The 24,407-nt window shown below is 50.0% G+C and overlaps 1 protein-coding gene across 6 annotated transcripts in view; it reads left to right on the top strand.

Moving 5' to 3' along the window:
* nrxn3a (neurexin 3a) overlaps positions 1-24,407 on the top strand; it is a 1,956,983-nt gene that overhangs the window by 1,628,695 nt on the left and 303,881 nt on the right. The gene's annotated exons all lie outside the window — the stretch shown is intronic.

The raw sequence follows: 24,407 nt of genomic DNA, 5'->3' as shown, positions 1-24,407 counted from the left end.
TCCCCCCGCCGATGAAAGGACCATGGACAGTACTGCCTCCCTCCCTCTCCCCTCCAATGGCTTGAATTAAAAATGAAAATCGCTTATTGTCACATGTAGGCTTCAATCATAGAATTATAGAATTTATAGTGCAGAACGAGGCCATTCAGCCCATCGAGTCTGCACCGGCTCTTGGAAAGAGCACCCTACCCAAGGTCAACAACTCCACCCTATCCCCAATTTTGGACGCTAAGGGCAATTTATTATGGCCAATCGACCTAACCTGCACATCTTTGGACTGTGGGAGGAAACCCACGCACACACGGGGAGGATGTGCAGACTCCGCACAGACAGTGACCCAAGCCGGAATCGAACCTGGGACCCTGGAGCTGTGAAGCGATTGTGCTATCCACAATGATACCGTGCTGCCCCTCAATGAAGTTACTGTGGAAAGCCCCTAGTCGCCACATTCCGCCGCCTGTTCGGGGAGGCCGGTACGGGAATTGAACCCGCGCTGCTGACCTTGTCCTGCATTCAAAGCCAGCTGTTTAGCCCACTGTGCTAAACCAGCACGATTGGCAACCAGGCCAAGTGTAACTTGCCATTACGATTGCTTGGCTTGTGAGGAACCCACCAATTTAAACTGTTTCCTGGCCGCAGCGGGTGTTGGTCAGCACCCAAAATTTGAACGAACGAGCAAGAGGGGAAATAGAGGTGATTTTTGTTACTCGCAGAAGGGCTGCGAAGATCTGGGTCGTGCTCGGTGAAAGGGAGGGGGAATCGGATTCCATTGCAGCTTTCACACGGCAATTGGACATGCAACTCATTTTTACAACGATGTGGGATTAGATTGATCAGCTCTTTCCAAAGGAGCAGGGCAGTCTCGATGGGCCGAATGGCCCCCTGCCCTGCTGTGCGTTTCTATGACTAATTGAGTAGCTCCACAGCGACCTGACCATTCAGCAATGTCATTCAGAATTTGATAAATTGCCGCACTTGCAGACAGAGAATGTATCTCGTGTTCATCAGTGGAGAATATTACCAATATGTTAGAAGGCAGCTCATCTTCAGTAATATCACTGCAGCCAGATTGTGGAATGGAATTACCCTCAGGGCCTTGTTAATTCAGGCAGGAGTTACATCGACCAAAAGGCTAGCTGCGATTTGATTGATAGAGTACATTCCTGCTAAGCTGACTTGCAGACATTGTGCTGAAACATTCCCGAGCAAGCTGATGGCCATGCCGATAGAAAAACCTGCATTCATGTAGCAACTTCCATGGTCGGCAGGAGCCCCAGAGTGCTTCACAACCCGTAAAGTACATTGGAGGTGTAATTGCTGCCGTAAACGTGGGAAGCACAGCCGCCACATTTGCGCACAGTAAGATCCCACAATCAGCGGCGTCACTCTGACCTAATAATCTGATTATAGTTGATGGATAAACATTGGTCAGGAACCAGCTCCTGGCTCTGGAGCTGGCCCAGTGGTAACATCACCCTGTCCATGATTTAAGGGCGCTGCCTAATGCTCTGGCAATACCGGCTCAAATCCCACCCTGGGACTTGCCGGCACTTCAATTGAATGAATTAGCCATTCAGCAACGTGAAGCTCGCCTCAGTTCCCGCGACAATGGTAATATATTTTTGCAAAGACCCAGCTGGTTCGCTAATGCCTGGAGGTTGGAGGAGGTAATGGTGGCATGGTGCTAATGTGATCGGAGGAGGAATCCAGAGGCCCAGCCTGATGCTCTGGGGGCATGGGGTCAAACCTCACCACGGCAGTTGGTGCAATTCAAAGTTAATGGATAAATAGGGAGTTGAAAAGAGCTGATCTTGGTGAACGTGACCAGGAAACCATTGTGACAACCCATCTGGAACACTCTTGGCCCTTTAGAATCTGCCATCCTTACCCGGTCTGGCCCACAATGTGACTCCAGGCCCACACGGCCATGGGCTGCCCGTCTGAAATGGCCGAGCGACCCCATTTAGTTCAAGGGTGTTTAGGGACGGGAAACAAACATCGGCCCGGGCCAGCGACGCCCAGAGCCCGTGAGAGGGTCAAAAGCAAAATCGTTGAGGCACTGTCAACTGCAATCTAATTGTGCAGCTTGAGGATTTGTTAAAAATAAATCTCAGACCGTCCTTCATTGACACAGAGGTGCTGCCATTAAGAGGGGCATTATGGTTTTCAGAATGTGTCTGCAATCCGTTCTTTATCAGGAGGATTGCTGAGGCATGCACGATATTCGCCCTGGCGACGGCACAGACAAGTGGGCGTGCCGTTGAGATTTGACAGAGCTTAGATCATCACCCGACTTTTTTCTCCCCTACCCCGCCTATCTTGAAGACCGACAAGAAATTAACTGGCCTTTATTTAACTGAGGATGGAAAGGCGAGCAGAAGACGAGACGCAAGTTGAGGGAGGACATAAACGGCCAGGGGAACCCGTGCAAAAAGATGGTTAAGAGTAAAGCGAGAGGAACAACTGCTGGAACTGAACGAGTCTGGACCGTAACCTCCGCAGAGCCTGTAATAGAACATGGGGAAATGGGGGGGGGGGGATATAAGTTGCCGCAGGGAATAAGGAATAGGGACCACCGTGACACGGCTGCGTAAACATCAGGACTGGGAATGAAAACGTTGCCGAATGTAAAATATTTAGAAAAGAGAAAGAGGGACAAAGGGGTGGTGGAGTAGCTGTACTTCCTGGAGTTAACACAATAGCGGCAGAAAACCTTGACGCACGGTGTCAGCGAGACAGAAATAGAATGTAGGCAGATTGAAGCAAAAGGTAATCATGGATCAGTAACACAAATAAGTGTGATCTAATGGTGGCAGAGGTGGGAGAAAAGAAAATCAGACAAGTTAGGGGCATGAGTATGAAACGTACAATGACAATCGTGGGGGAATTTCAACGACCCTGAAATTAATTGGTCGATGTATTAAAGGGGACAAGGGGATGGAGTTCCTGCAAAGTATCCGGGACTCCTTTCCAACACGGTGTGTAACAGTCCAACAGGGGAAGACTTGCTATTGGATCTAGTATTCGGGAAAGAGCCGGGACAGATGAGAGAAGTAAAAAGAGGGGAGTATCTGGGCAATAGTGACCATAATGTAACACATGCTTTATGATCAGATTGGGAAGTACATAAGCAAAAGTAAAATATTGAAGGAAAACTGCTTTTGAGGGGCTGAGAATAGAATTTGGCAAAATAAAATGGGTAATAATATTGACAGACACCGATGTCGGAGAATAATGAGAAACATTTCAAACGCAGATTGCAGGGGAAACGTATTCCGCTAAAGATAAACAAAAAACTGGAGACCGTGAAAATAGCATTGGAAACCATCTGCTTCATTCCTGCCACTTTATCTGGTCTGGTCTATGTGAGACTGCAGACCCACAGTAATGTGATTGTGTGTCAACTGCCCTCTGAAACGGGCACTCGGTTCAAGGTCAATTAGGGATGGGCAACAACCGCTAGTCTTGCCAGGACCAAACGCGGTTCGATTAGGGGGGGGGACCGCAGCAGTAATTGTTTGCCTCAGAGCTGCTTGCGCTAACATAGGGCCGGTGATGGTTTCAGCAGCGAGGTAGCCGCTAACGCGAAGGGAGAAGGAGCGGGGGGCCCCCATATTCAGTCACCTTGAAAGAGTTTGTAAGAGATTAGAAAATGTGCTGGGTGGGCGGAGTTGGGGGCGGCTCGCCGGCAGACCCTGGCCATTGGAGGGTCAAACTTCCAGCGGCGACGATTGCAGCCATTGCTGATGTGTGGGGAGCCTCCTTAGGCTGTTGTGTGTCTGGAGTGTCCAAAAGACAGTCCTCCCCCACACCCAATCCACCCCACCACCAGGTATCTTCTGGAAAGCTGCCTCTATCTGTCTGGCGGGATCACTACATGCAAGGTGCCACTCCAATGCTCATAAAATTCCGGTGGTCTGGTAAAATGGACGCCAAGGGGCCAATTATTTTAATTGATTGTTCGCCAGGCTCCCCACTGCTGGAGGTATTCCCTGGCAGTGGAAATACACCAGGCTTCCCTTTCAAAGCCCATTCCACCACCTCTCCCCATCTCCCAACCGATCTCCAAAGGGCTGGTAACATTTTGGCTCTGCGCTAAATTAATTGATAGCACGGTAGAGGAAGACAAAGGAGAGCACAAAGAGATGAGGGGATAGTTAAAAAAAAACACTTGAAGAGGCAAAGAGGAATTGGGAAATTAAGCAATCTCAAAACAGAAACCGAGAGTGAAATATTTCAGTGCAGGACTGAGGGAACAATTAGTTGATATGATTTGATTTGATTTATTATTGTCACATGTATTAATATACAATTAAAGTATTGTTTCTTGCATGCTGTACAGACAATGCATACCGTACATAGGGAAGGAAGGAGAGGCTGCAGAATATAATGTTACAGTTATAGCAAGGTGCAGAGAAAAGATCAACTTAATATGAGGTAGGTCCATTCAAAAGTCTGATGGCAGCAGGGAAGAAGCTGTTCTTGAGTTGGTTGATACGTGACCTCAAACTTTGATATCTTTTTCCTGACGGAAGAAGGTGGAAGAGAGTATGTCAGGGGTGCGTGGGGTCCTTAATTATGCTGCCTTTCTGAGGCAATGGGAATTATAGATAGTCAATGGATGGGAGGCTGGACTGGGCTACATTCACGACCTTGTGTAGTTTCCTGCGGTCTTGGGCAGAGCAGGCTCCATACCAAGCTGTGATACAACCAGAAAGAATGCTTTCTATGGTGCATCTGTAGAAGTTGGTGAGGGTCATAGCTGACACAGTCTTTCCGAAAAGATCCTCAGCACAGTTGGAAGAGGAGCTCTGGCCGACATTTGACTCTCAACTCACACCAGCAAAACAGATGAATTGGTTATTTATCTTGTATTTATTCATGGACCTTTCCAACGGCCGATTGGTTGCTGTGTTTACTAACCTAACAAGTGTTACCACACTTCAAAAGGTTTTCTTTGTCTGTGAAACACTTTGAAACATCCTGGGGTGTGGCAGGTTCCTTACAAGCCTTTGCCTTCTTTCCATTATAGAACCATAGAATTCCTGCAGGGCAGAAGGAGGCCATTCGGGCCATCCAGCCTGCACCGACCCTCTGAAAGAGCAGGCCCGCCCAGGCCCACTCCCCTGCCCTATCGCCGCAACCCCACCTAACCTGCACAGAAACTGGAGCGCCCAGAGGAAACCCACGCAGACACGGGGAGGACGTGCAGACTCCGCACAGTCACCCGAGGTTGGAATCGAGCCCGGGTTCCTGGTGCTGTGAGGCAGTGGTGTTAACCACTGCGCCACCATGCCGCCCCAATTATGTGAAATGATCTGAGATGTTGAACAATGTGACCAGGCATTGCGCAAAGACAAAGATGCCATTCTTTTTCTCTTCTGGCTCTTTCTCTCGTTCCGCTTCTCCCTCGATTTACCAAGAAACTGACTTCCCAATCTCACAAGAGATGAATTTGATCGAGCGACTTCAAGGGTGTATCTGGAAAATGAAGATGCTGCAGTGTTCCCTGCAGATATTAAATAGAAAGCAGACTGCTGTATTCCTTTAACTCAAGGTTGTCATTTGAGTATAATGGGCAGTATAAATGCCGTTATGTTCACTAAGATGGAGCAAAAGAGGCTGCAGGGCTTTGGGTACGACCTGATCACAGAGTGTCATTCGAAGACTGTGTTCTGTCTCGCCCAGAGGGCAGATACCAGTAAAATCATAACATAATTAAATAATTTCTCTGTATCCGTGGGGATGGGATTTCTTTTCCTTCATCATACGGGGTAGAACTGTCGGACATTATTGGTGCAGTGGGAATCAAGTGTTGCTGCCATTGTAGACACATTTCCAGATCAACACAGGAGGCTGGATTCTCCGCAGCCCCGCGCTGCAATCGCGTTCGGTGCGGGGGTGGAGAATCCACTTTTGTGCCAAAATCGGGCCCGACTCCGGTCCGGCGATTCTCCGGAGAAATGGCGTGATCGCGGAGTACGTTCTGAGGCTGGGGGCCCATTGTCAGAGGCCCGCCCAGCAATCCTCAGCTCCCAATCGGCCGAGTTCCCGACGGCGTGGAACTAACCACCTATTGCTGGTCGGGATGCTGGCGTCCGCAGCCGCCCTGGTGGTGGGGGGGGGGGGGGGGGGGGGGGGATCAGACACCGGGAGAGGGCCACATAGGCGGCCGTGAAGTGCTTGACTGTGGTTAGATTGTAAAGTCATGCCAAGCAACCTCTCTCGTCAACTTCCTCCAGCCAGTCTGAGGTCAGCTGACTTTAACCTTCACTTATATACAAGTGAGGCGCCGAGTGGTCAGTCGGTGAATTACAACATGACCATATCACTACAGTACAGGCAGCTCATCCGGCAGTCCCCAGGTGGATCTCTAACTTTGTTCTCGCTAGTGGGACCAGGCAGGGGTGTCCCCTGTCCCCCCTGCTCTTTGCACTGGCGATTGAACCGCTGGCCATGGCGTTGAGGGAGTCAGGGAAGTGGAGGGGTCTGGTGCGGGGGGGGGAGGAGCACCGGGTATCGCTGTATGCAGACGACCTGCTGTTATATGTGGCGGACCCAGAGGGGGGAATGCCGGGGGTGATGGAACTGTTAGCGGAATTTGGGGGCTTCTCGGGCTATAAGCTGAACTTAGGAAAGAGCGAGGTATTTGTAGTGCACCCGGGAGATCAGGAGGAGGGAATTGGGAGGCTCCCCTTCAGGAGGGCAGTGAAGAGTTTCAGGTACCTGGGGGTGCAGGTGGCCAGGAGTTGGGGGGCTCTTCATAAGCTTAACTTCACCAGACTAGTGGAACAGATGGAGGAGGAATTTAAAAGGTGGGACATGGTGCCGCTATCGCTGGCGGGCAGAGTGCAATCCGTCAAAATGACGGTTCTCCCGAGGTTCTTGTTCCTCTTCCAGTGCTTGCCCATCTTTATCCCTAGGGCCTTTTTTAAAAGAGTGACCAGCAGCATCATGGGATTTGTTTGGGCGCATGGCACCCCAAGGGTGAAGAGGGTCTTCTTGGAGCGGAGTAGGGATGGGGGGGGGCTGGCGTTGCCCAACCTCTCGGGGTATTACTGGGCGGCCAACGTGTCGATGGTGCGTCAGTGGGTGATGGAGGGGGAGGGGGCAGCATGGAAACGGATGGAGAGAGCGTCCTGTGGGGATACAAGCCTGGGGGCCCTGGTAACGGCGCCGTGGCCGCTCCCTCCCACGAGGTATACCACGAGTCCGGTGGTGGCGGCTACCCTCAAGATTTGGGGGCAGTGGAGGCGACATAGGGGAGAAGTGGGGGGCTCGATGGAGGCTCCGTTAAGGGGGAACCATAGGTTCGTCCCGGGGAACATGGATGGGGGATTTCGGGGATGGTATAGAGCGGGCATTAGACAGCTGAAGGACCTGTTTATCGACGGAAGGTTTGCGAGCCTGGGGGAGTTGGAAGAGAAATTTGGGCTCCCGCCGGGAAACATGTTTAGATATCTGCAGGTAAAGGCATTTGCTAGACGGCAGGTGGAGGGATTCCCTGCGCTCCCCGCGAAGGGGGTGAGTGACAGGGTGCTCTCGGGGGTCTGGGTCGGGGAGGGGAAGATATCCGATATCTACAAGCTTATGCAGGAGAAGGAAGAGGCGTCAGTAGAGGAGCTGAAAACGAAGTGGGAGGGGGAACTGGGGGAACAGATCGAAGACGGGACATGGGCTGATGCCCTGGAGAGGGTAAATTCTTCCTCCTCGTGTGCGCGGCTTAGCCTCATCCAATTCAAGGTGCTGCATAGGGCCCACATGACTGGGACGAGGATGAATAGGTTCTTTGGGGGTGAAGATAGGTGTGCCAGGTGCTCGGGGAGTCCAGCGAACCATGCCCATATGTTCTGGGCATGCCCGGCATTGGAGGAGTTCTGGAAGGGGGTGGCGAGGACGGTGTCAAGGGTGGTGGGATCCAGGGTCAAGCCAGGATGGGGACTCGCGATCTTTGGGGTTGGGGTAGAGCCGGGAGTGCAGGAGGCGAAAGAGGCCGGTGTGCTGGCCTTTGCGTCCCTAGTAGCCCGGCGAAGGATTTTGCTACAGTGGAAGGACGCGAGGCCCCCAAGCGTGGAAACCTGGATCAATGACATGGCGGGCTTTATTAAGCTTGAGAAGGTTAAATTCGCCCTGAGAGGATCGGTGCAAGGGTTCTTTAAACGGTGGCAACCTTTCCTCGACTTTCTGGCTCAACGATAGGGTACTGGGACAGTAGCAGCAGCAACCCGGGGGGGGGGGGGGGGTGGGGTGGGGGGGGGGGGGCGTTGATTATGTTAGCTTATTTTATTTAAATTTGATTTATCTAATTTTAATTTATGGTTAAGTTCTCTTGTTTGGGGGGGGGGGGGGGGGGAATGTGATACATGTGATGTTACGGTATGGGGGGAATTGTGGGTGTTATGGGGCTGTTAGTTGCATATTACTGCTTTTTGCTATACTTTTTGTTATATTTTCTGCAAAAAATTCCAATAAAAAAAATTAAAAAAAAAAAAAAAAAACTTTGTTCTCGCTCCACCCAGGATGGCACTGGAAGACATTACAATTGGCAAAGTGTCCTTTGGGGTGGTTAAAACATTAGGTGGGGCTCCCTTCCCTGGTCATTGTCTGATGATCCAGTTGAAAGTTCATTGGTGTAAAACTAACGTAGCAAAAGGGAAATGAAATCCTTTTTGAGCAGCAAGATGTTATGGATGTTATGGCCCAGAACGCGCTGCAGGAACGTGGGGTAGGACCAGATTGACTATTAACTTTTGAAAATAAATTGAGCAATTAAAAACTCCCAGAGTGAAAGGGTCCTCCAAAGAACCAACTCAGACATGATGGACTGAATGGCCTCCTTTTGTATATTTAATTTGCTGAATCTCAGTTGATGATGGAATCAGGTTCAGCTGATTCCCTCCCATCCCCATTTCCTTGTTGAATTTTCCCCTTTACCTTCCATGGCTTCACCCCTGTAATCTCCCCCAGCCCTGCGGGATTTCTGCGCTGCTCCAATTCCGGCCGATTGAGCACCTCTGAGTTCATTGTCTGCTGCTGTGTCTCCGGTTGCCTGTGCGCTAAGCTCTGGAATCCTTTAGTCGTCGAGGAGGACTTCCTGCAGGTTACGCAGGTGCTCCATTTCCGTGGCTTCGGTACCAGGACTTGGTCCAAGTAAACTGCCACACCCGGTATGCACCGAAAAGGTGCGCAAGGCGATGACACGCCAAACTTGGCAAAGATCGCATGACCTCTGGACAGAATGTGGGGCGTGGGAAAAACAAAAAGGAGACAATATCATGCCACAAAACCTCCATGACATCACAAAAACAAGCATTGCACTTCAAGGTGTCAGAGTGTAGCTGCGGCCAATTGGTGTTGGCGTGGTCTCGTTGCCGAATGACATTTGCGTTGGATATTTACCGTCACCCAGCACAGCAGCCACCCTTCACCAGACCACAGTTAGATTCAAGTTAACCCTGTACTTACTCTTATTCAGACTTATTGGCTCAAAGGATCAGGTCAGCTTCGATACCTCAATGCCCTTTACAAGCAGAATAATACGCGGTGTCATCTGGTATAATCTTCTAGTCAATTTCAAGAGCTCTGAAGAAGAATCATATGGACCCGAAACGTTAACTCTTGTTTCTCTCCGTGTAGGTGCTGCCAGACCTGCTGAGTTTTTTTTCCCAGCGTTTTCTGTTTTTGTTTCATATTCCAGCACCTGCAGTGTTTTGCTTTTATTGTTGTGCAATCGCGTGTTGTCCAAATGACCTTGGGCGAGTCCTCCCAGCCGGGGATCTGCCAGTGGTTTCCGAGTCCTCCAGTTAAAGGGATGAAAGGCAAAGTGAAGTAATGATGTGGAGATGCCGGCGTTGGACTGGGGTGAGCACAGTAAGAAGTCTTACAACACCAGGTTAAAGTCCAACAGGTTTGTTTCAAACACGAGCTTTCGGAGCACGGCTCCTTCTTCAGGTGAATGGCCATTCACCTGAAGAAGGAGCCGTGCTCCGAAAGCTCGTGTTTGAAACAAACCTGTTGGACTTTAACCTGGTGTTGTAAGACTTCTTAAAGTGAAGTAAGGCCTTGGTCTGCAGCGAGCACGCTTGGCCTCCACCCAAAAGCCTCGGGGCATGGGGGTGACCCAGTCGCAGCCTTGGAGGCCGTGACGACGACTGACAAATTGTTCACCGTCACCTCGGGTTCAAATTCCGAGAGGCACAATTAAAAGAGCATTAGCGAGTTGCAGGTTACGTGGAATGTGTACACAAAGCGCGATAGAGTGCCGTGCTACACTGCAGGGAGGGAAAGGGCAGCATAAATTGACGCTGGAAACATTAAGGTTGGGGGCGGGGAGGAGGACTGGGGCAGGGTTGGGTTTCAAAAGTTAAGAGAAACTTTAAAAATGCGGGGACCAATTTCCCCCTGGGGCAACTTGGCTTTGTTTCGGCGGTAAGGGGGGGAAAGGAGTGGAATTTTCCAGTTGGGCCTCTTGAATCTGGGATTGAGCACAGAACATTCCGCTGTTAGATTGGAATGCTTTATGTCAGGACGACACGAGAGAATTGGGGGTAATGGTAGGCACTTGGCCCATCGAGGTTGCTCTGCCATTCAATTAAAGATCATGCCTGACCGGATTGTGGCCCTCAACCCCACATTCCCTTCTGCCCCCTGTCACTCTCGACACCCTTGGCAATGGAAAGTTGACCTGACTCGCCTTGAGTGTAATCAATGACCCAGTCTGCACTGCTCCCTGTGGAAGAGACTTCCACAGACTGACTGGCCAGCTAGTCACCCGAGAGAAAGAGAGAACATTCTCCTCATCTTGGTTTTAAATGGAAGGTAACTAGGTCCTAAACCGTGACCTCTAGTTCTAGTCTCTCCCACAAGGGGAAACATCCTCTCAACATCCACGTTGTCTCGTCCCCTTCAGGATCTCTCTTGCTTCAGCCAGGCCTGCCCCTCATTCGTGTAAACTGCAATGGATATAAGCTCAACCTGCTCAACTTGCCATGTTATGCCTGAAAATAAAACGTGGGCAAATACCACGCCGATTGTCTATATTCCAAAGTTTTTAAAGTGGTAAACACAGTCGCACGGAAACCAAGATAGCTAGATGCTAGTCCAATGCTCGCAACTCACCTCCCCACCCCCCTTTCTCGCAAACAAATTACCTGGCGTGGCTTTAACTTTCAGTTAGCAATAGCAAATCTGCTGCACTGTTTTCTTTACCATTGGTGTAACACAGTTGGCTGATTTGATCTAGGCCCCTTTCACCTGGTGACGGTAGTTAGAATTAGTCCTAGGACCGCTTTCTAAACATGCAACACCATTGATGTTGACAGACGGCAGTGGGGGGGGGGGGGGGGGAAACAGGGTCCGTCGGGACATTCGGACAAAAATCATTGGCCACTTCATGTTTCAGCTTCAGCTGCACTCAGGGGCATTCAGCCTCTGATCTCCGGGTAAGCGTTATCCAAGGCGGCCTTCAGGACCATGCAGAATCAAGCAAAAACTTATAGCCAAGTTCCACATGCATAAGTACGGCCTCAACCGGGATCTTGGATTCATGTCTCACTGCATTTAACCCCCCGTCATCTGGGTTTGCAAAATCCTACCAACCGTCCTGGCTTGAGACAATTCACACCTCTTTAATCCCTCTCTCCAGTCGCACCATCTGGACCTGTAAAGACTTAATGACCTGCAAATACTCGCATTCAGAGTATCGTCTTGCATCATTGGCTTTGTCTATATATGCTCTGTCTGTGTGACCTACCTCCTCACTCACCTGATGAAGGAGCTACGTTCCGAAAGCTAGCGATTCCAAATAAACCTGTTGGACTTTAATCTGGCGCTGTAAGACTTCTTACTGTGCTCACCCCAGTCCAACGCCGGTGTCTCCACGTCATTCTGTGAGAAAGTGACTGAACTCCATTCAGATTATTCCCCCAACAAAGCCGCTGAAAATTGACAGCAGGGCGGCAAATGGGCCGTACGTGCCGGACTTGCTCGGAAGGCGCAAAACAGTCTTAAAATGCTGGGTCCTCCTGCCCCGCAGCTCGAACCTGACCAGCGCTCAGTCTGATCTCCAAAGTTACCCCTGCCAAGCAACAATTGAGTGGTGATAGCCTGACCTCCATGTCCCACAGCTCGATTCATACAGAGCCAAATCACGTTGAGGCACTGAGGTTTCTTAAAAAAATGTATTGAGAGTAGGAAATCCTCTTGTTTTCTCCCCTGGACCTCTCTCGGTGGCCTAGACTCACATGTCTCATATGACCCTTACTGGAGAGGCCGACTGACGGGTTTATCCGGGCAACTCTATTCCAAGGACCCGGTAAGAACGAATTGGCATCTACGTGGCACCTTTCTCATCCGTAGGATGCCCCAGAGCACCTATGCAGCCAAGGAAGTACTTTCAAAGTGCCTTCACTGTTGTCATGTGGAAGAAAGAGCAGCTAATGTGTGCACAGTGAGATCCCACAAACAGCACTGTGAGAAAAGGGGATAGGGTCACGGCTGAACATCTCATTCGAGGGACAGTACCAGGGCACCCTCAGTCCTGCCGTGGGAGTGACTTGCTTAAGGTCCCAACCCCTGAACCTTATGCTGGAGCCTCTGCGGCGAGACTTGAACGCATAACCTCCTGACTCAGAGACAAGGGAACTACTCAACAGGCATTGACTTACACCTTAGACAGGCTTGCTGGCAAACAACATTTCTCCCTCCTCATTGTCGGAAGGCTGCTCAACTCCCCTTGAAAAAAACAACAACGGCGACAACTTGAATTTTGCTCTTTTTAATGTGGCAAATCATCCCAGTCGTTGAGCATGGGTTTTGCCGTTGAAAGAATATTGACGCCAAGCCAAAGAGAAAGCATCAGGGCGTGTAATTCAACAGTGGCCAATGTAATGTGTCAACGCCTTATGTAGAATCTCATAGCGAAACAGGTAGAAGTACAGTCATGATATGCAGCCAAAATTAATCAGTTGCATGGCCAGTTCAGTCCATATTTACAGGTAGGTGACTAAAAACTGGGCCAAAGACGTGGTTTTTGAGGAGAAACTTAATTGAGGAGAGAGATTTGAGAAAGGCAACGATAGGTTTCAGGAGTCCATTAAAGGCAAAGCAACTGAAAAAAGGGCCGCCGTCGGGAGAGACATTAAAATCAGGAGGCCACGATTCAGGTCGGGCGCAGCAGCCCCGAAGGTTTGTAAGACTGGAGAAAGCGGCACGGTGGCACAGTGGTTATCACTGCTGCCTCACAGCTCCAAGACCCATGTTCAATTCTGGCCTCAGGTGACTGTCTGTGCGGAGTCTGCACGTTCTCCCCGTGTCTGTGTGGGTTTCCTCCGGGTGCTCCGGTTTCCTCCCACAGTCCAAAGATGTGCAAGTCAGGTAGATTGGCCATGCTAAATTGTCCCTTAGTGTCCAAAGGTTAGGTGGGGCTACTGGGTTATGGGGATAGGGTGGAGATGTGGGCTTCAATAGGGTGCTCTTTTCAAGGGCTGGTGTAGTCTCAATGGGCCTAACGGCCTCCTTCTGTACTGTCAATTCTATGATTGCTATGGTGATAGTGAGGGGAGAGGCCCAGGAGGGGTATGAAAAGACTGAGGATTTTAACATCAAAGGTGTTGTCGAATCAGGAGCCAATGGAGGCCAATCAGTTGGTGGGGGGTTGGGACCTTAAGCAAGTTGAGATAGAGGGGAGGCAAAGCTTTGGACTTGGAGGGGGGAGTGGAGCCTAGCTAGAACACTGCAGTAGACAAGTCTTGAGGTAACAAGAAGAGCTGGATGAGTGTTTTAGAAGCAACTCTCACAGCCAAGGGAGATAATGAGATTATTGTTAACCGAGTTAAGGCTCAAAGTCCATCCACGTGAAGCAGCATCAGTACATGCCGACTGCACATTGAGTTGCGAACGGCTCTTTTAATTTAGCGACAAGTGCACCTCGGGGGCCCGTGTTTATTTTTTCTCTACATCTCTCTCCCTCTGCTTGCGATGGCGCTGGCACAGTGAGTTCCATTCCTCCCTGACACTAATGTATCTCTTCATTAAAAAAAAACCCCAGCAAGGAACGTTCAGATGATTGAGATCAAAAAAGCTGCTCGCTCCTCGCAGTTTTATTTAATAGAAACAACAGCCCTCTCTAAGCTGAAGCCCCTCAGCAATTGTTTCCAGCTAATTAGGCAGCAGGAGTAACTATGTGAAAGTCCTGTGTAAGGTGCCAATAACCAGCAGCGTGCTAGCTCTGTGTGACCAACAGCATTTATTGAGCTAGAATACTATGTGCGGTCTTAAGCAATCCGCAATCGGGGAAACATTGATGCATTGGGAGGGACAAATGAGATCGGCAAGGATTGATTGACTTGAGGCTATCGGAGTTATATTTTAATTGGAGAAGAGAAGACTGGGAAGGTGCACGATTCCCAAGTTTGTATTTTTTTCTTTTTTTTAAATTTTAGAGTACCCAATTCATTTTTTCCAATTAAGGGGCAATTTAGTGTGGCCGATCCACCTAGCCTGCACATCTTTGGGTTGTGGGGGTGAAACCCACGCAAACACGGGGAGAATGTGCAAACTCCACACGGACATTGACCCAGAGCCGGGATCGAACCTGGGACCTCGTCACCGTGAGGCAGCAGTGCTAACCCACTGCGCCACCCAGTAATGGCTTTGTTAATATAAATAGAGGCTGCCCCCGTGGGAGAACTGTCAGGAGGAATCTCCTTCCATTTGCTTGTGGAGGCACATCTGTGGCGCAGGTACCCACCCAGAATTTCCTTGCGTTTCCCATCTAAGTGTTGCCGAAATTTGGGCCGTTCTTGACGAAGAGATTTTCCTCGTTTTCCTACATTGCTGGTGCTCAGTACGGCACAATCCACATCCAGGTTGTAGCAACTCCCGTCAGGAGATCTGCTGTCATGTTACATCGACCTCATCTGTTTTGCACCAACCTCACACATCGCACAATAGCTCGCCTGTAGCCACTTCCTGTTTCCGTCATCCAGCCACGCCACAGTCCACCCTTATTCCTGCTATCCTCCACTTTGCCCTCTAACAGAGAACCCTGCCGCTTTTCAACTCCAATGCCCCCAAATCCTGACATTTCCGTTTCTGGGTGTCATCTTTTAAGAGTTCTTTATGTTCCTGCACTTTCAAGCACCTCTTCATTTGTTTTCTGGCCTGGAGAGGCAATTTTAGGTCCACATACAATGCCTAGTATTTCCTTCCCATTTTCACCACCACCAAAATTTACACTGCTCTTGCATCTAAGTTTCTTGCACAGCTCACCCGCTGATGCCAAAACGCATTAAAAGAAAAGGCTAGAGGATGAGTGCAAAGGCAACGCTCCCAATCCCAGATCAATTGGATGTGCAGGTTCCATCTATGCATCCTCACTCGCTGAGCCTCCTTCCCTCTGAGACTCAGCTGATGCTCCTCCAGTTCCGTCATTACATAGAATTTACAGTGCAGAAGGAGGCCATTTGGCCCATCGAGTCTGCACCGGCTCTTGGAAAGAGCACCCTACCCAAGGTCAACACCTCCACCTTATCCCCATAATCCCACCCAACACTAAGGGCAATTTTGGACACTAAGGGCAATTTATCATGGCCAATCCACCTAACCTGCACATCTTTGGACTGTGGGAGGAAACCGGAGCACCCGGAGGACACCCACGCACACACGGGGAGGATGTGCAGACTCTACACAGACAGTGACCCAAGCCGGAATCGAACCTGGGACCCTGGAGCTGTGAAGCAATTGTGCTATCCACAAGGCTGCCGTGCTGCCCAGAGAATAGAAGCATTTCCACTGAAGACATCTCTCTGATGGCTTGGTCCTTCTGGAAGCCTCACAGAGACGAGAGGGGGATTAAATTTGGTGTTTACTGAGGCTGACCACACGTTGGTTAATTGCAGTGCAGCTCTCAGTAAGAAACAAAAATCAGGGAAAATGGAAATGCCAGGAAAATTGCTTATCCAGCTACAGAAATCCATTTCGCTCATAGCAGGAGACTGCTGCTGTTCCTAAATACTTTGCTGTAAAACTACACCAGTCCAATTGTGGCATCAATGTAAGGAACCTTTTTCACGTGGCCGGTTATGGCATATGTATCGCAGATGCGAGACAAATAATCAAACAAGTGTAAATTGTTAACTCACAGATTTTCCACCGCGCTTGTGTCATAGTTGCACCAAAAAAAGCTTCAGGAAATTCAGGGCCATTCTAGCAAAGGTTTGACCACAAACACCATGGCGATTGGTGATGACATCATTGAGTAAGAGCAAATCTTATTGACTTGTCTTGTTTCCTGGCTGGTGTGAAACTTCCTGGGTTTATGAAGTGGATTCGAGAAACATAGAATATAGGAGCAGGAGGAGGCCATTCAGCCCTTCGAGCCTGCTCCGCCATTCATTATGATCATGGCTGATCATCCAACTCAGTCACCTGTTTCCTCCCATATTCTTTGATACTTTTGTCTACCAAAGTGGATAACCTCACATTTATCCACATTGCGCTATTTCCTCCGGTGGATGTAGCTGTTACAAGGGGGCATAATTATAAGATTCGGGGTGGGAGATATAGGAGGGATGTCCGAGGTAGGTTCTTTACTCAGAGAGTGGTTAGGGTGTGGAATGGACTGCCTGCTGTGATAGTGGAGTCGGACACTTTAGGAACTTTCAAGCGGTTATTGGATAGGCACATGGAGAATGACAGGGAGTGGGATAGCTTGATCTTAATTTCGGACAATGCTCGGCACAACATCGAGGGCCGAAGGGCCTGTTCTGTGCTGTACTGTTCTATGTTCTATGCTGCATTTGTCATGTATTTTCCCACTCACTCAGCTTGTTCAAAACACACTAAAGCATCTGTGAATCCTCCTCACAGCTCAATCTCCCAACCAGCTTTGTGTCATCTGAAAATTTGGAGACAATGCATTTAGTTCCCTCATCAAAATCATTAGTATACATTAATGATTTAGATGAGGGAACTAAATATAATCGCTGGTCTCCTCGCACTGACCTCTGCGGTACCCCACTAGTCATTGCCTGCCATTTGGAAAAAGACCCATTTATTCCTACTCTTTGAGTCCTGTCTGCCAACCTGTTTTCCATTCATCTCAATACACCACCCCTAATCCCATGCATTTGAATTTTACGTAAATCTCTTATATAGAGTTTGTCAAAAGCCTTCTGAAAGTCCAAAAAAACCACATCCACTGACTCCCCCGTGTCAACTCTGTTAGTTACAACCTCAAAGTATTCCAGTCGATTTGTCAAGCATAATTTCCCTTTAATAAATCCATGCTGGCTCTGTCCGATCCTGCCACTGTTTTCCAAGTGCTCTGCTCTCAAATCTTTCCCAATGGACTCTAGCATTTTCCCCACTATCAACATCAGTTTGACAGGTCTGTAATTCCCTGTTTTCTCTCTACCTCCCTTTTTAAAGAGTGGGGTTACATGAGCTACCCTCCAATCTGCAGGAACTGTTCCAGATTCGAAAGAATCCTGGAAGATGACCACCAATGCATCCACTATTTCTCAGGCCACTACCTGAAGTTCTCTGGAATGTAGATTATAAGGCCCTGGGGATTTATCGGCCTTCAATCCCATCATTTTTCCCAACACCATTTCCCTACTAATACTCCCTCTCACTGAACCCTGTGTTCCTCAACATTTCTGGTATGTATGGATTAGGTCTTAATATTTCCTTTTTGTTGAACCCAACTGCCATGTACTTTGTAAACTCAATTTTCCTCAGAGCAATGAAGAGATGACGCTAGTTTTAAGTGCGCAGGACATTACTTCAGAGTCTTATACAATGCTTTAAAATGTCTACTTCATGCTTCAGCTCTCAGCTTCTAGAAGCATCTATGTGTGTTTCGTTGTCGCCCAGGCCACACTCAGGCGCAACCAATCGAGCATGGTGAGCACAAATCAGTAGCCAGAAGCACACAATCAAACACAGGGGAACTGAACCATTGAACACTACACCAATGTGAAATGGGCCCTGCTGGTGTCAGAAGGTGAAGGGAAACTGAACCCACTGCCAGACGTCTCTCCTGGTTCTGTCTGCCTTTGCCTCAGCACAACTGGGGCGTGGAGAACGAAGCCAATGTCCAAATAGCAATCATAAGATTGGCCTCTTCAGCCAGAGTGATCAGGTTCTGTGACCAAAATTTCTAACCCCCTAACTCCCCACAACCCTTTGGGGGGGACATACCTATGGAATGCCATTAATGGTATGAACACGCTTCCACTTTATGCCATTTATCTCACCTGTTCAAGATTAGGAAGGATCGGCTCTGAAGCACAGGGTTAAAGTTTCCAGTCCCTCCCACTGCAGGAATATGCGTGGGAGGGACGGAAAATTCTAAGGACCATCAAAAGGCCCATTGAACCCGGACGGGAATTTCCAATCTTGGGCCGTGCGGCACCAGAAAATCCCGCCCAGAGAAACAGGATGAGTGGGCCATTCAGCCCATCAGACCTGTTGCACTACTCAGTCCGATCATGGCCGCTCTCTGTCTGAACCACGTCAGCCTTGGTTCCTCAGTACACTTGTCAAACCAAAACCTAGCAATCTCAGTTTCTAAATTTTCAGTTAATCCCTCCCCAGCCTCAACAGGTTTTTTTCAGAGAGAGCGAGAGAGATTTCCATCGCCAACACTTCCTGACATATCGCGCCTGGACTGCCGAGCCCTGATTTTAAGGTGATGCCCCAGGGGCTGGCTGGCCCCATCAGGGGCAATAGTTTCCCTCTATCTACCCTATGACATCCATTCATAATCATCTTTATTATTGTCACAAGCGGGCTGACTGCAATGGAATTACTGTGAAAATTCCCTCATCGCCACATTCCATCGCCTGTTCGGGTGCACAGAGGGAGAATTCAGAATGTCCAATTCACCTAACACCTTTAGGGACTTGTGGGAGGAAACCGGAGCACCCGGAGGAAACCCACGCAGACACGGGGAGAACGTGCAGACTCCACACAGACAGTGACGCAAGACGGGAATCGAACCTGGCGCTGTGAAGCAACAGTGCTAACCACTGTGCTACTGTTCCGCCCTAATCCTTCTCGAGGCCAATTAGAGGTGAACAACAAATGCTGGCCTAGCCAATGACATCCAGTGAAAGAAGAAATAAAGGCATCATAAAACGTCAATTAATCTTTATCTTCGACACTCAAGGGAAGACATTGCTCCACATGGCAGATGGGGAGATGAGATTCCTAGCCCGGAGCAGTAATGGGGACAGAGAAAAAGATTCCAGGCCTTTTTCCTTTCACAATATTGCTGTTCCTTTAAGTAACTCCCACCAGTGAATGTCTCTTTAAAGGAACTGCCGGTGGCAACTTCTGAGAGGAAGAGCGTTTCCACCTGCTTCATATTTAATTAGCAGCTTGTTGTCAATGTTCTGCTGATTTTGGAAAGCATCAGCAATTTTGTGGATGAGCTGCAGATTGAATATCAGTGTGACTTGTGTTTGTGCTGGAGCAAATTGTATTCGACGCCTCCTTCACTTTGGGCGGTCAGGTCCCCTCCTCAAGCCACCTCTGGCTCCCACAGCAGCTGCGGCCAAGTGGCTCGCCCTCCGAGCCAGCAGGTCACAACTTCAAGGCCCAGGTTGGCGGCTTGAGTACCCAACCTAGGCCGCACTACCGAGAAGGTGCTTCTGCGCCGGAGGTGCATTCTTTCAGATGAGGCGACAGACTGAGGCTCTGTCTGTCCTCTCAGGCGGACGTGATTGACCCCCCCCCCCCCCCCCCCCCCCCCCCGCCCGGCACCAGTTCGAAAAAGAGCAAGGGAGATCTGTGCGATCTGCTGGCCAGTATCCGTTAGTGCAAACAGAAACTGTTCTGGTCATTTATCAGGCTGCTGTTGCGGGATCTTACTGTGGGCAAATTGGCGTTTCGTCCATCGCACCAGCGACTAGACGTCAGATAGAAACTTCATTTTGATTGTAAAACGCTTTGGGGCCGCTTGAGGCTGCGAAAGGGACTGTAGAAAAGCACCTTCTTTTTTTCCTATGTGGCCTCGCACCTTGGGGTTCTGCCACCAAGCTTAGCACTACTGCGGGTCGCTGTGCAAGGGGCAATTTGAGTTGTGTGTTTACGTCTGGGGTTGATAATAATATCACTTATTGTCACGAGTAGGCTTCAATGAAGTTACTGTGAAAAGCCCCTAGTCACCACATTCCGGCGCCTGTTCGGGGAGGCCGGTACGGGTATTGAACCCGTGCTGCTGGCCTTGTTCTCCATTATAAGCCAGCTGTTTAGCCCACTGTGCTAAACCAGATAGTGACTTCCTGAGCAGCACAATGGGATATAATTCGAATTGTCACATTGTTAGCGTGAAATATTGCCCCTCTAAATATAACATTGGGATCAGTTGAAAAAGCCAGTCCCCGAGGCTATTCTGTGGTAATGAATGTGCGCACATTAACATTCCATCACCTGGGCTGAACACATTCTGATTATGTCTCTCATTCAGATCGCCACAAACTGAAACCCGTGTTATTTTTTATTACCCTACTTCGTCTTTCTGATATTTTGATAACTTGCAGAGAGTCCAGAGTATGCGGCCCATTAATTATCCTGTGACGTGAAGCAAGTGCTCCCTCACTGGCGGCAGCAACAGAGAAGGTGCCGGCTTCACCTGCGCCAAGCAGGCTCCCCGCGCTGTCCGTGTCTTCGGCGCTACAGCGGGGAATGATTTCCAACTCCCAGATTGAACTAGATACATCTTGGTCACCTTGTGATCTGGGATGGCTATTGGCTTTTATTTCCGCTGCCTCTCGTCCTCTTGTTTTCAAACCATTGGGATGAGGGCAGGTTTTTGTTTGTAAGGATGGGGCGGTGGGGGGGGACCTCTGGAATGAGCCAAGTTGATGATAGAATTAATTATTGGTGATAGTGGGCTGAAGGGCCTGTACTGTTCTATGTTCTATGACCGGGCGCGCAGGCACCAAAGACGAGAGGGTGGAATTCTCCCTTGGCGCTGCTGGCGGGTTTCACTGGGCAGAACCTTCCGGCTGTTCAGGCCGCTGAGATCTTCCAGGCCCGCCGACGGTGCACCGATCTCCGCCTGTTTCCTGGCGACAAGGGGTGCATTCAACAGGAAACGCCGTTGGCAATGGCGGGACTGGAAGTTCTCACCGCCGGCAGGGAGGGAGAGTAGGGGTGGGAGGGGGAGTAGGGGTGGGGGGAAGGAGGGTTGGGGGAAGGGTGAGTGTGGGGAGTAGAGGGAGGGGAGTAGTAGGCGGGAGGGTAGGGGGTAGAGGGAGGGGAGGGGTGGGGGAGGAGGAGTAGGGGTGGGGGAGTTGGGGTGGGAGGGGGAGTTGGGGTGTGAGGGGGAGTAGGGGTGGGAGGAGGAGGGTTGGGGGAAGGGTGGGTGTGGGGAGTAGAGCGAGGGGAGGAGTAGGTGGGAGGAGTGAGGGTGGGGGGAGAGGAGGGAGGGGAGGGGTAGGGGTGGGGGATGAGGAGTAGGGGTGGGGGGAGTTGGGGTGGGAGGGGGAGTAGGGGTTGGAGGGGGAGTAGGGGTGGTGGGGGGGGGGGCTCCATCTATTCAGCCTGTCCCACTCAATTACAATGCCTCAGCCATCACGATCTGCCGCAGTCGCCTGGAATTCCCTGGGAAAGGAGGAAACCGAGGCCAATTTTGGAAAAGCAAATCTGGGGGAGTGGCTCGCCGACCCCCCCCCCCCCTCCTTGTGCAACTGAAGCAAGCCCAGGAGATCGGCCATGACCCCGGAAGAAGGGGCGAGGTGATCGCTGCCCCGGCTTGCTGAGGAAATTGGGGAGGCCTGAGGAGCCAGTTTTTCCGAGGAGCACAGAGGCCATCAAGATGGCGGGCCGGATGGGGGGGGGGGCTGCGGAAACAGGGAGGGGCGGGGGTCCGTGCGGGAAGGTGAAAATAAAAAAATGGGGATTTTATAGGCGAGGCTCCGCTGGACTGGTCAGCAAGGAAAGCAGGTGGAGCAATGGTGTTCAAAATTGACCAGTGTCAAAAGCGGGTAGGGCTTTGAGCCGGCAGGAGGACTGGTCAGCTCTTCCTCCCTCCTAAATGCCACCCCCACCCTGAAGAATATGCAGCTGGCCTGAAGAAAGGCCGATGCCAAATTAAGGAGATAAATTCCACCAGCCGATTGCCTCTCCAGCGGCAGAGCAAGCACAAATAGATTTTTCCACTAGATTTATTTCTAATGTTCATTTTATCACTTCAGCGCGTCCAATTCATCACGCCTTTCTTGTCAATAATCCAAGCAGAAGTCAATTTTGAAATGTGTTTTCTCTCTCTCTCTCTCTGCAAAGCCATCGCTCGATGTTTGATGATGTGTTGGGGTTTGGTGGTTTGAAGGTGCATGTCTGAGCGTGCTCTGTGACCAGTGTTGAGTTCTGTGGGAGATCAAAGTAGACGACCAAAGGAAAAGAACAAGAAACTTGTTCTTGCTGTTGTTGCTACTGAAGGATCTGCCTATTGTGCGTGTGGGTTCTGTTGTTGCGAATTAGCTTCCTTCCTCCAACTTTTGGTAACGGCATCGAAATCAGACCTGTTCAGGCATCATTAAAGCCACGTAGACCTGGATTAGCAAGACCCAAAGATGGATGGGATCTCTTCCAGGGATAGTAGGAACAGCAGGGGGGCCCATTCATCCCTTCGAACACGCTCGGTTACTCCATTCGTGCCAGCGGTGGATCAGAGGGTCGCACATCCATCTCTGTGTTGGAAGATTGTGGGCTCGTCTCCCCGATTCCAGAAAGCCACGCCTATAATCCCGGTGATGTTGCCAGGGCTGCACTGAGGGCATCCTTTATGGATCAGACATTAAATTGAGAATCCACGTGGACTCTCCATTTGGGGTCGAACATCCTAGTGGAAGGTGAGAAGCAGAGTTCTTTCCACATTCCTAATATTTAGCCAACACTGCTGAGAAACAAATTTCCTGTTTGCTTTCTCTGCTGTTTGTGGGAGCTTGCTGTGTGATCTGCTGCCATTATGGCAGCACGGTAGCATTGTGGCTAGCACAATCGCTTCACAGCTCCAGGGTCCCAGGTTCGATTCCGCCTGTGTGGAGTCTGCACATCCTCCCCGTGTGTGCGTGGGTTTCCTCCGGGTGCTCCGGTTTCCTCCCACAGTCCAAAGATGTGCAAGTTAGGTGGATTGGCCATGATACATTGCCCTTAGTGTCCAAAATTGCCCTTAGTGTTGGGTGGGGTTACTGGGTTATGGGGATAGGGTGGAGTTGTTGACCTTGGGTAGGGTGCACTTTCCAAGAGCCGGTGCAGACTCGATGGGCTGAATGGCCTCCTTCTGCACTGTAAATTCTATGAAATTATTGCGTGACACTATTCCAAAAACCAACTATAGTACACTTCAAAAATCAATAATTTGGTTGGAAAGCACTTTAGTAACGGTGACAACATTTTAAAAATTCATTCAGGGGTTGTGGGTGTCACTGGCCGGCATTTATTGTCCAACCCTAGGGCGGCACATTGGCGCAGTGGTTAGCACTGCTGCTTCACGACGCTGAGGACCCGGGTCCGATGCCGGCCCTGGGTCACTGTCCGTGTGGAGTTTGCACATTCACCCCGTGTCTGCGTGATTCTCACCCCCACAACCTTTAATGGGAAAAAAAGAATTGGATACTCTAAATTTATTTTTAAAATTAAATAAAATTAAAATTTATTGCCCATCCCTAATTCCCCTTGAACTGAGTAGATTGCTAGGCCATTTCAGGGGGTCTTTAAGAGTCAACCGCTGTGGGTCTGGAGTCACAGTGTAAGGGTGGTAGATTGAGCCCGATGAGTTTTTACGACAATGGTCTCACGATTATCGCTCGACTTTTTAAATTCCAGATTTTTAATTGAATTCAAATCTCACCATCTGCCGTGTTGGGATTCGAACCCACGTCCTGAGAGCATTACCCTAGATCTCTAGATTACTAGTCCAGTGACAATACCACTACCCACTGCCTCTCCCAGGAAAGATATTGGGCGTGGTTCAACTAAGTGGGAACAAAGTCCCCTAGCAAGAGCGTTTAGCTACGTGTTTCCCAGCGTTCACAGCACAGAGAAACAGGGAACACATGGCTGAGGCCGCACACAGCCCCAATTTGCACTGTAGACAGCTCTGCTCACCGGACCTCCCACGTGTAGTGAGAAATTGGGATGCCATTTTGACATCCCTATCTCCGAGGCCCCCAAAGTGACCCCTGACCCCTCCCAGCCCGAGCGCACTATAGAGAGCGTGATGCCCAACGTGGCGTCCGTTTCCCCCCCCCCCCCTTCCCGGTAACACCCACGCAGGGCACACCCTGGCCCAACCATGTGCATGCAAAAATGCCAACTTGGCAGTGCCAACCTGCAACCCGACACTCTGGCAGTGCCCATGTCATCTGGCAGTGCCATCTGACACCTTGTCG

This window comes from Scyliorhinus canicula, chromosome 2, assembly GCF_902713615.1.
Source record: "Scyliorhinus canicula chromosome 2, sScyCan1.1, whole genome shotgun sequence".
Taxonomy (NCBI): Eukaryota; Metazoa; Chordata; class Chondrichthyes; order Carcharhiniformes; family Scyliorhinidae; genus Scyliorhinus; species Scyliorhinus canicula.
Note: the sequence above shows the minus strand (reverse complement) of the source record. Positions and strands in the feature narration are given on the sequence as shown.